This window comes from Cervus elaphus, chromosome 8, assembly GCF_910594005.1.
Source record: "Cervus elaphus chromosome 8, mCerEla1.1, whole genome shotgun sequence".
NCBI lineage: Eukaryota > Metazoa > Chordata > Mammalia > Artiodactyla > Cervidae > Cervus > Cervus elaphus.
This window is the reverse complement of record NC_057822.1, coordinates 5749348-5761454: the sequence shown is the minus strand read 5'-3', so window position 1 is coordinate 5761454 and position 12107 is coordinate 5749348. Positions and strand designations below refer to the sequence as shown.

Here is a 12107-nt window from a genome sequence, read left to right as displayed (position 1 = left end):
TAAAAAGCATGGAAGCTCTTGATCCTTGAGTCCTTCTCCTACTTTTTTTAGTAACTTCTCTGTTCAGAGGCAGTGCAGAGACAGACAGCAAATGAAGTGGTTTTTTAAGGAAGAACAGATGACCTTGATTTAGAGCCTACTTGAAGTGAGAGGCGCTCAGTTGTGTCCAACTCTCCGTGACGCCATGGTCTATAGCTTCCATGGGATTCTCCAGGCCAGAATACTGGAGTGGGCAGCTGTTCCCTTCTCCAGGGGATCTTCCAAACCCAGGGACTGAACCCAGGTCTGCTGCACTGCAGGCAGATTCTTCACCAGCCGAGCCATGAGGGAAGCCCTTACTCCCTGCTATTTGAAGCAGCACCACATACACACTACCCTAGCCCCCCTGACTTGTTCAAGGCCGCACAGCTGGTCAAAGCGCCACTGGGGGATGCGAACCCCACGCTGCCCCTGAAGCTCCAAGACCCACTTCCTAGACTGTCAGTGGACAGTGTGTGCTTGTCTGTCCTGCAGATCTTTACTGAGCTCAGCCAAAGGCCCTTCACTGGCTTGGAACTACACGGAGTAAGAAGTTCAGCGTACTCCCTGCTCTCAAGGAGTTTGTGGCATATCTGGGAAGGAGAGACCACTTTGAGTTTAAGAGCCTTCTTTTCTTCTACTTTGTCGTTAAGCAGCAGAAGCCCTGAAGAGGCTGTGGAGCCCTAACTTCCTGCAAGACTGTCCTATTCCGCTACTCAGGTCCCCCAGCCTGCAGGACACCTCTGTGGATATTTCATACGTGAACTCCAGTCCCCTCTCCTCTCAGTGCTGAAAGCCTTTTCTCTTGTCTTTGAAGAAGTGGCAATTATTTTCATCTCAATCTTTCTCTCACCTATCACTAAGGATTATGACAAGAAGGTTAACTTAAGTAGCTAACTTAAAAAAAAAAAAAAGAAAAAAAAGGGTAACTTCTCTCTTGCCTTTAACTTTTGAAAAGAGCCTATGGGACTCCATAATATTTGCTCAAAAATGTTCAAAGAAATACACGGAAAATTTTATCCTCAACATTTTGCTGCCCAGGAAAAAAAAAAAAAACAAAACCCAGAACTCTAGGGGCCAATTATTCTGCTGTCTTGGACTCTGACCTTAGAAAGCCTCCCTCTGGTTTAAATCTGACTGGAACTGAGGGCAGCTGACAGCAGCTTTAAGTACCAGCTAGAAGAGCAGCTTGTGTCTAGGTGGTCAGATTTAATGACTACCGGGGCGTCTGAGCATCACTCAAAAGTTACAGCACCGCACCAAACTTCTTGGGTACAGGCTAAATGAGTAAGAGCAGCAAGTTTCACTGTTATTTAAATTTATAAGTTTTTACTATGTTCCCAACATCAAGTTAGCAGCTAGGTACTCAAAACAGTGACAGGCCTTTAAAAATCAACTAGTATCAGACTGCACTAATAAGACTAGATAAAGAGAAGGCAGAGCAAAGGCAGAGAGCATAAGAGAGGCAGTAAAGAGGGAGAGGAGGGCTTGCTGTTTGCAAACAGTGCATTGAGGGAAATATCGTGATGTGAATTAGAATGTAAAGTGGTAAAGAATCCACCTCAACATCACCTCTCAGTGGTAAAGAATCCACCTGCCAATGCAGGAGACAGGGGTTCTATCCGTGGGGTTGGGAAGATCCCCTGGAGAAGAAAATGGCAACCCACTCCAGTCTTCTTGCCTGGGAAATCCCATAAACAGAGGAGCCTGGTGGGTTACAGTCCCTCAGGTCATAAGAGTCGGACATGATTTAGTGACTAGACGACAACTAGTAGGCATTTAGAAGCGTGGCTCTTGACCATCTTCCTTGCTTCTGCTTTTCCCTGGCCAGCTGGAGTTGAAAAAGCAAAAAACAGTCTTAGTAAGGAAATAACAAGAGTTGGGTTCTAAGCCTGACCTTAGCTCTGAAACCTTGAGTTACTTAACCTTTCACAGTCTGTTTTCTCAAGTGCAAAATGAGTGAACATGTATATGGAAGCTCATAATGCTCTACTCACTTTTATGGTTGAAATTTCCATCATAATTTTTAAAATGGGGATAATGGTATCTATTGCTTAGTTCCTGTGAGGATTACAAGAAATAATTAGGTAAAACTCCTAGCACAGTGCCTGGCACCTTTTAGGTGTTCAATAAATGGTAACTCTTATTGTCAACACGGTATTCTTTGTATTTTTTAAGTTCTGGGATGGGGATTAGAGAACAAAAAGCTATGAACCAGTGAATTAAGACTACAGACTAGAGCTCAGTTCAGTTGCTCAGTCATGTCCAACGCATAGCAACCCCATGGGCTGTACTACGCCAGGCCTCCCTGTCCATCACCAACTCCCAGAGTTTACTCAAACTCACGTCCATTGAGTCGGTGATGCCATCCAACCATCTCATCCTCTGTCTTCCCCTTCTCCTCCTGCCTTCAATCTTTCCTAGCATCAGGGTCTTTTCTAATGAGTCAGTTCGTCACATCAGGTGGCCAAAATATTGGAGCTTCACCTTCAGAATCAGTCCTTCCAATGAATATTCAGGACTGACTTCCTTTACGATAGACTGGTTGGATCTCCTTGCAGTCCGAGGGACTCTCAAGAGTCTTCTCCAATGCCACAGTTCAAAAGCATCAATTCTTTGGCACTCAGCCTTCTTTATGGTCCAACTCTCACATCCATACATGACTACTGGAAAAACCATAGCTTTGACTACACGGAACTTTGTCAACAAAGTAATGTCTCTGCTTTTTAATATGCTGTCTAGGTTGGTCATAGCTTTTCTTCCAAGGAGCATCTTTTAATTTCATTGCTGCAGTCATCACCTGCAGTGATTTTGGAGCCCAAGAAAACAAAGTCTGTCACTGTGTCCATTATTTCCCCATCTGTTTGCCGTGAAGTGATGGGACTGGATGCCATGATCTTCGTTTTTTGAATGTTAGGGACATCTAGCATCTGTACATGGAAAACCTCCCTAAAGCAGGTCTTACAGGCTTCCTCCCCACTCTTTGATTCTCTTTCTTCTCCTCTTACTGCTTTACTCACTCAATTCAGCAAACACGCACTGACTGCCTTCAGTATACAGGACTTGGAGCTCAGCATTCAGAGTGGGAAGAGAGAGAAGAGGAGGGATTCTGAGGGGACGACATAGTGTGATGGGCTTTTGGAGGAGGGCATCTATCAACCATCAGAAATGATATGCAAATTCTTTTTGAGTATATGGGTGTATACAACTTCTCTGAGACGTTCTGGGGGGATTCTAAAAGGATTTTTTTTTTTTAAGAATGAAAAGTATAATAAACTGAGCAAGAAGCAAACAAAATTTATATAAGGAAAAACATAGAATACTCTTGAAAAATCAAAAAAGTGGCCTTGAGGAAATGGAAAAACGAACCATGATCCTTGGGTAGAAAATTTCACCCTCATAAAGATATCGATTCTCTCTAAGCTACTTTATAAATTAAAACATAATCTCAATAAAAATACCACCAAGCTGTTTCATCTGGAAATTAAACAAACTTATTATGAAGCTCATATGGCAGAATAAATAAGCAAAACAGCCAGGGAAACTCTGAAAAGGAAAAACTAATCCCTCCAGATATCAAAACAAATTACAAAGCCACTAAAATTAAGACAGTTTTGTAATGGCATATTAATTGACAATCAAACCAATGGAACAAAACAGGAAATCGAGTAGGAAACCCAAATGCACAGAAGAGTTTAGTGGTATCTGCTGAAGACAGCAGCTCAAATCAGTGAAGAAAGGATAAGAGCCTTTAATAAGTAGTGTTACAATAAATGGCTGGCCATTGGAAAAAACATAAAACTCGATCCTTCCTCGAACCAAATGCCAAGATAAACTCCAAATGGATCAGAGTCTTAGATGTTTTTTTAAAAAAGGTGAAACCATATATTTTTCTAGAAGAAAACGTTAATGAATTCCTCATAAATTGAGAGTGGGGCAAACTTCCTAACTCTGACTCAAACTACAAAGTAATACACTGCAGGACTGATAATTAGGACTATATAAAGATGTAAAACTTTACAGCAATAACACAACATATGTGAAAGTCAGGCATGTGACAAACCGGAAAAAATATTTTTGTAACGTACACCACAGACATTGGGCAGATATTCTGAACTCATAAAAGGAGAAAACAAATTAAAAGTATACTTAAATATTATTTCTTACCTAACAGATTCCCAGAATCCCAAAAACTCTGGCAGCAAGACCTAAGAGAAAAAGAAAAGAAAGGTCAGGCATGAAATAAAAACTTCAGTGAATGTCCCTTGTTATATAGTTCTGATTTTGGAAGCATGTACATGGTTTTCAGAGTTAAAAAAACAAAATTAAATTTTAAAAAGTAATTCGTAAGTCTTAAAACAAAAATCAGTCTGATTATCAAGTTGGTGGCATAACCACACAGAGAAAACAATTATATCAAGGGACTTTGGGACCGTGTTTGACTATTCATCTCAAACAGTGTATATTCGAAGGACAAAAGAAACCACATAGAAAACTAAAACATTCAGCAACCTAATGGTCAGTACAGATAACAGCATTGCTACTTGCCTGGTTAATAACATGGCCAGAGAAATCCAGAGTGAATGAACAGCCCCAAAGCCCCAGAGCATGGCCCGCTGAGTGTTAATGACTATTAGCCAAGCAGAAGGGTGAGAGGTGAGTGGAGACAGTGCTGAGTTGAGGCTTGAGACAGGCACAGCCAGGGTCTGAGGGCAGCCCAAGCCATGCCAAGGAACCGTGCAGAGGAGTTTTAGGCTGGAGAGTAACACGTTCAGATCTGTGCTTTACAAAGATCACGAGCAACAGTGTACAAACAGACAGGAGAGAAACGAAGCTTGGAAGTTGGCGAGCCAGCTAGAAGACTGTTGTGGCAGTAATTCAAGACAAGAGATTACAGCAGCTTTGGCCAAAAGAGAAAGGGGACTTCAACAGGCTTGTAGGCTAAATAAATGGGTGCCATTTGAGGATGGGGAGTGGAAGGGGAGGGAGAATTGAAGAAGAACACTGGACGACTCCGGATTTCTACCTCTGGCAACACTGTGGCGCCATCCATGGAGACGAGGAACCCAAGAGAAGTGGCAGATGAAGGAAAAAGAACAAGTTCACTGCTACCGGAGCCCCTCGTGGGGGCAGGGAGCTAAGGGAAGTCAAGAAGAAAGACCCAGCTGTCAGGCCACAGACCTGGAAAGATGAGAAACAGGTGAAACTGGAGAGTTAGATTACCCGTAGTAAAATTTTCTCAAAGTCAGAAACAGAATCGTATACTGTTCACTTATGATTTTATATTTTTTAAAGTCAGACAGCCAGTATTTGGAACCTAAAAAGCTATTCAGCCTTGTGAACCTTTGCTCCTAATCTCCCTCAACCTTTCTGGGTCTTTTCCTTCACAAAACAGACTCTATGGTGTGTCCCAGAATCAGATTCTAGTTACAGCAGAGGGCACTCATGCAAACGCCTTCAGGGGTCAGACAGATGTAAAATCTTTGATGTTTAAAAGTAAGCAATTAATTTGACATAATATTTAAAAATAAAATAAAAGTAAGCAATTAATTGGTAAACACTGCATGGGCCAAACTCTGGCTTAAACTGTTTTCTACTAAGGTCCCATTAAATAAATATATATCCTAACATACAGACGGGCTTTCCCAGGAGGCTCAGTGGTAAAAGAATCCACCTGCCAATGCAGGAGATGCAGGTTCGATCTCCGGGCTGGGAAGATCCCCTGGAGGAAGAAATGGCAACCCACTCCAGTATTCCTGCCTGGAGAATCCCACGGACAGAGGAGCCTGGCCGGCTGCAGTCCATGGGGTTGCAAAGAGTCATCATGACTGAGCATGCACACACAGAACATAAAGATGTAAAAGATATTTCCTTCTTCCCCGTTCCCCACCCTGCTTTGGGTACTAATAAAACCAGAAAACACATCTACAAATTGACTTTTTCAGAGGTCCTAACACTAGCTAAAGTCTGAGATGAGTCTGGTTTCAAAGCAGCAGCTCTGCCGTCACAGAGGGGCCCCAGGACAAACGCAGGGCAGCACCCTCTCCCCCTGTGCTGCCTCTCTGAATCTACCCTTCTCCTCCTCTCTCCCCTTTATCCCCGCTTTCTAATCCTGAGGAACTGACTCTATCTGCAGAAAGTTGGTGCCTAGAGCCACAGTACTGGGCTTCTGTGCTCTTCCCTTCACCTGTCGGAAGAAACGATTGTTTTATCTGCTTACCAGTCTGCCGAGACAACACGTCCCCACTCACCAGCCTCGCGTAAAACAATGACAAGGATCTCTAAAGCATCTCTGAAGCACTTCGCTGGGTAAAGGCTTATGCACATTCAACTATGTTCAACCGGTTTAGACAGGAAACAAAGCCAGGAAAGATACTTTTCCATCTTTGAGGTCAAGGTCAAAGAAAAACAGAAAGTACTGGTTTTAAGGGGATTCTCCTCGCTGTTTCAGTTCAGTGGTGTATGTATATTCATTGTTGGCTCTGTACCTTTGGAGGGGTCTAGGATCCATCCCTCTGAGATCTGACTAAAGTACAAGCATACCTCATTTTATTGTGGTTCAAAAAGAGTTCATTTTTTTACAAATTGAAGGTTTGTGGCAATCATGCATTGTCAGATGATGGTTGGCATTTTTTAACAATAAAGTTTTTTAAAAGTTAAGGTATGTACATTTTTTTTTTTTTAGACATAATGCTATTACACACTTAACAGACTAGTATAGTGTGAACATAGCTTTTACATGTCATGTTTGAGAAACTGAGAAATCGAAATTGAGAAATTGAGAAATCAAACAATTTATGTGACTCACTTTATTGCAATGGTCTAGAACTGAACCCACCACATCTCTGCACTATGCCTATAATGGGCTCTTTTCCCAGAATTAAAAATGGCATTCACACAAGTCTGCAGGCAAATTCAAAGGCTTCATAGATCCCTTGCCACCTGACCATCTACCCCAGATTAACCAGTTGATGTGGATCAGCAGTAACGTATTTACTTTATCTATGGAAATGAAATACTTGATGTCATGATTTTGAGGCTAAGCAGTTAAATAACATCACTGGGGTAATGTTGGGAAAGACAGTTTTCTTTCCCTACCCCTCTCTGCCTTGAGAGCTGTAGGAGACTTAAAACCGCACTCGGTGTGAATGAAACACCGCACCCTCTGCCTGACTTAAAAGAAGTGACAACCTTATCTCTGAATTTAAATGCCCTTAATATTTAATTCTTTCCTCGCTGTGGTTATCGCTTGCCTTCTCCATGTTATTAGGATGATGGCTTTAGAAGGCAGGCTATTGGAGATCCAGAAAAGCACATATCCCAATTCAATTTCCTTGTGAAAATCAAAGAGCTCACGCTCTGGAGGAGCTGAAAGAGGCTGACGGGTCACGCCTCCCCAGGGTGCTGGCACAGGCAGTACCCCAGAAGGGTAATGTAAACACTCAGCACGGGCAACAGGGCACACCAATTTGTTTTTCAATCTATTTTATTTCAGTTCAAAGCATCTTCGCAGACAGACAGTCCAAGAAAACAAGCCACACTTTGGTTATTCTCAGTCTTCCTCAATCTCCAAAAGCAGGTGAGTATTGCCCAAGTGTGGCTTGCTACCCTGCGCTGCTTGTCTGCAATGATGCTTTGAACTGAAATAAAATAGATTGAAAAACAAATTGGTATGCCCTGGCTTTTCCTGCAGTATTATATTATCCTTCAAACAGTGTTACCACCTACTCTTTACCGAAACCCAACAGACCCAAATCACAGACTAAAACTGCAAGAGTTTAAATGCGAAGGTCCCACCCAAACCTAAAATAGCAATTTAATTCAGGGCTTGTTGGTTAGCGCTGCATTAACATGCCACTCTCTGTTGGGTTCCCTGCTCCATTTGCGGGGCTGGATCACATCTTCTGATGACTTATGCAGTGTGTTTACTGGAGAGAGTTTAAAGTAAAACTTGACACTGATGATCTTCCTATATACTCTGCTCAATTTATTACTGCCTCTGTAATTTTTCATGTTTATGAGCCCAAACATCATGTGTCTTTACCTGTGCAAAAAGTCTACCTGCTTTAAAGCATTCAACATTCTGCTTATAGTATGCAACATTATTTTGAAAACTTTTAGAGGAAACCTAAAATCATTTGCAAACAAATTCTAAAATTACTACCAACTAGAAGAAGCCTATCATTTTCTTAGAATGAAGGAATGCAAATATTTTCAAGCTTAAAGCACCAAAACGATGAAACACTCTCTACAGGCAGTTGTGTAATTTTATTTAAAAAATTAAATCCCATTTGGAAATGTTCCCCTCTTAACATAAACACTAAGAAAAAAATAAGACCTGTCCCCTCCCCCAAACATAAAAACATACACACATACACCAATGCGCACACACACTCTCAATTCAACTGTAATGCACTTCTGAATTTTTGTTCTTATTTAGCACTTTGAGTGAGCTTCTCTGGTGGCTCAGAAGGTAAAGAATCTGCCTGCAATGTAGGCGACCCAGGTTTGATCCCGGGGTCGGGAAGATCCCCTGGAGAAGGGAATGGCTAACCACTCCAGTATTCTTGCCTGGAGAATTCCAGGGACAGAAGGGCCAGTGGAGTACAGCCCATGGGATTACAAAGAGTTGGACAGGACTGAATGACTAACACTTTCACTTTCCAGCATTTTAAGTAAGTTTCCATTTGGGGCCAAACTTGGCTACTCTAACTGGAATTCAGCAACACGTGTAACAAAAAACACACAAGAGTCCTCTGGTACCATTATCCATTACCAACATGTATCAGGTAAGAGGATAACTTGTAACTGGCCCAAGAGCTGCCCCTTCTCGGCAGGAAAGCTGGAAACAGGGCCAGGACGCGGGCTCAGGCCTGTGAACCGCAGACCATCGCCAGCCTCTCTCAGCCCTGGGCTCTCCAAGCTGCTGCCATGGCACAGTGCTTGAACTGCTGAAGAGTTCTTCCGCCTCGACTCCTCCCCCTTTCCCTTCTTCTGAACTGGATCCTGGTCACCCCACAAGTTTCAGCCTAAACTATCCGGAAGAGAGACCCCTGGAGACAGGGGGGCTCCCAAGCCAGCACCGCCTTGTTCCCTTTACAGCAGCTGCCACAACTTGGAGTAACTCGGCTGTCGCTTTCCTGTGTTAAGACCCCGGTTTTAGGTCCATGTTTCATCCTGGTGATCACAGGCACAGTGCTGTCTGGTGGATAGACAGCAGACACTGAAATGTTTGCTCAATGAATGACCTGCATTTATTTAATATTTGCCAAATGCCAGGTTGTGGGCGCTGGCTAGCAGCTGGTGTAAAAACAAGCAAGGTGCAGGACCTGCCCTTGAAGACCTCCCAAGCAGTAGGAAAGATAATAAACAGATGGGAAATGCAGGGTGGTTAGTGTGATCAGTTTAGATTCAGGTCCTAGCTCCCTTAGGCATTAGCTATGTAACCTTGGACATCTCTCCTGATTCTGTTTCCTCATCTTTAAAATAGGACTATTAATACAACCTATGCCATAGTGTTGGTGTGAGGATTAAATGATAGGCTATGGAAATAAAGCACATAATGCAGTCCTTGGCACACAGGAATCACTCAATAAAAACTAACTACTAATTTTACTATAAAGATGCTATGACAGCTGTATATGAAATTATCTTTGATTACTCGTATGCCATCTGTCCAAGTCTCTACAGAATTTAAATTCCATGGAAGGGCAGAGATCACACTGATCTTGTTCACCATTGTATTTCTATTTCCAGGAGTCTGAATCATTTCTAGTATTTTGTAGACACACGACAAATACTGAATGATTAACAAATGCATGCATACAAATATGGGGTACTCTGAGTCTACTTGTTAAACTAGTGATGAATAGTTGGGTTTGGGAACAACTCCTATAAAAGGACAACGTCTAAATTAGAAAGTGGGGGTGCAGCAGAAGTTTGATGATTTAGCCAAGTAAGAGGAAATTTTCATTTTGAGGCTGTAATTAAAATCCACAAACCATACAAAGATTTGGCTTCCATTCCAAGGAAGAGCCAATAGTGCCAGGTTGACAGATCTGAAAGAATAAAATCCAAGCAGAATGACATGGGTCCCCAGGCAGGTGGCTCCCAGGAGTAACTTGCTAGACCCATAATCGATTAGGCTCTAAAACAGCTTAACCTCTCAGAACCTGGGCTTTCAACTCATGCAAAACAGACACATGGACACACAAAAGTCGCTGGCACAAAAGCGCTGTGCATTAATATAAACAAGCATCTGGCTTACTGCAGGTGCTCAGTAGATGGTACTGTTATTCAAAGGAGGGGAAACAATTCCACTTGGAATAATAAACCAATAAAACCAGAAGTAATGGAAGCCAGAGTGTGTGGTTAACTACAGAGCTCTAGGGGTGCACAGGGCAGTTGTAACTCGAGTTTCCCACTCGGGTGAGAAGGGGCCTGAGGAGTCCCTGAAGCCTGAAGGACAACACTGACCCAGCCTACTTGCGTCTACAGCTGGGCCTGCCACACTGCTGCGAAAGGCCAAAGACAGCGTAGGCTTTGGGGATCAAAGCGTCAGAGCCATCAGATTAAGCCTTGCAACTACTCAAATTCGCTCTTGCACGAGGAAAGCGGCCATGGACAAATATAGAAACCACGAACACGGTTGTGTTCCAAGAAAACTCCACTGATGGACACCGGGATTTGATTTCCTGTTAACTGTCACAAGTTATGTGAAATACTTTCTCCCTCAACCAGTTTTTTAAAAAAAGTAAAACCTTCTTAGCTCCCGGCAGACCAAAAAAAAGGGAAGGGAGGGGAGCGGCGGCTTTGGGCCAAGGCCTCAGTTTGCCGAGGCCCGGGGAGGGGTAGGGGTTTTAGCGGGGGCGGGGGGAAAAAATGCGAGGAGCAGCTGCGAGAAGGCCTCCGATTGCGCCGAGTTGCCGGCGATGCGGGGCGAAGGCAAGTCCCCGGCGGAGGGCGGGCCCCAAGCGGGGCCTAGGCCCGGCCGAGCATCCGGGCCGGGACCCCGGGGCATACCCCTCGGCCGGAGACGAGAGCGGAGTCTGCGCTCAGGAGTGTGGGCCGCTCCAGGGGTGCGGTAGGGGAGTTCCAAGTTCCCCCCGGGGCGGGGACAGCCGGCTGGGACACTCGGCAGGGCGCAGCGGGCTTCGCCAGGCCGAAGGGTCTCTGCGCGCCCCTCATTTGGGGCGCCTCCCGGCCCTCAGCCGCAAAAGGGGTCTCCAATGCGGAGTCCCGGCCCCGTTTCTATGGTTACCTGTTCAGGACCGATTCAAACTGCCGTTCTTTATTGACAGCGCCATAGAGGACACGAACACTCGTACCCGAAGGGAACAATAAAGCTTTCTCCATTCAACAGCGCCAGAGACGCCAGAGGGCGGCCATCTTGAGGCCGGCGCTGAAGGCGTGTGAAGAGCGGGAGGGGGCGGCCCGGCCTGCCTCGCGCGCCACAGTCACGTGCTGGGGGAAGGGGCAGGCCTTACGGGGGCGTGGCCTGCGTCACGCGCACGCGCGTGATCTCTACCAATGCAAACACGCTCGGACCCGCCGGTTGCTAACCCCTTCTCCGACCTCTGAACCTTGACCCTTCGCTCCCCTCCCCACACTCCCTGAGGAAATTCTAACGGGTTTCCACTAGCCTGGGTGAGGCCGCGCTAAGGTTCTCTCATTTCAAACCACGGCAGAGAATTAGGCACTAAAGGTTTCTTTCAACTTTTCCAAAGACAGCAAGTTCACGTGCAAGACAGAGACGTGACCCGAGCCTCGTTCTCAAACGCTTCGTCATTGGTGGAGAAGCTTGACTCGGACGTTAAGAGGCCATTGTAGGATGCATGGGTTTGGGGGTGAAGTGATAGCTTTGCTTTTGCTCTGTTTTTCTGTTGACATGCCATCGCATCCTATGCTTTGCAGTTGGGGGGCTCCTCTTGCCACCTTCCCACAGCCGGACAGATGAAATCATATCCAAACGGTGTCAGATAAGTTAAATCACATCGATGCTGGCCCGCTGAACCCCACAATATCATTCTGTCACTGACAGCAAATTTTTCTTTCACTGCCAATCATGCTGCTCAAATCTAGTTGTCTCA

At 44.6% G+C, this 12107-nt stretch overlaps 1 protein-coding gene across 9 annotated transcripts in view; it reads right to left on the bottom strand.

Moving 5' to 3' along the window:
* The window catches only part of ZBTB40 (zinc finger and BTB domain containing 40), a 74735-nt gene extending 63298 nt beyond the window's left edge, over positions 1–11437 (bottom strand). For 4 of the 9 annotated variants that reach the window (XM_043909154.1, XM_043909158.1, XM_043909157.1 and 1 more), the window contains exons 1-2: positions 11279–11436; positions 4186–4226 (exon numbers count right to left, since the gene is read on the bottom strand). The gene's annotated coding sequence lies outside the window, so the exon portion shown is untranslated. Of the gene's footprint in view, positions 1–4185; positions 4227–5044; positions 5200–6238; positions 6259–11278 lie in introns of those variants that run through there. The other 5 variants (XM_043909155.1, XM_043909160.1, XM_043909161.1 and 2 more) reach the window with 3 other exon arrangements.
* Between the last annotated feature and the right edge of the window lie 670 nt (positions 11438–12107).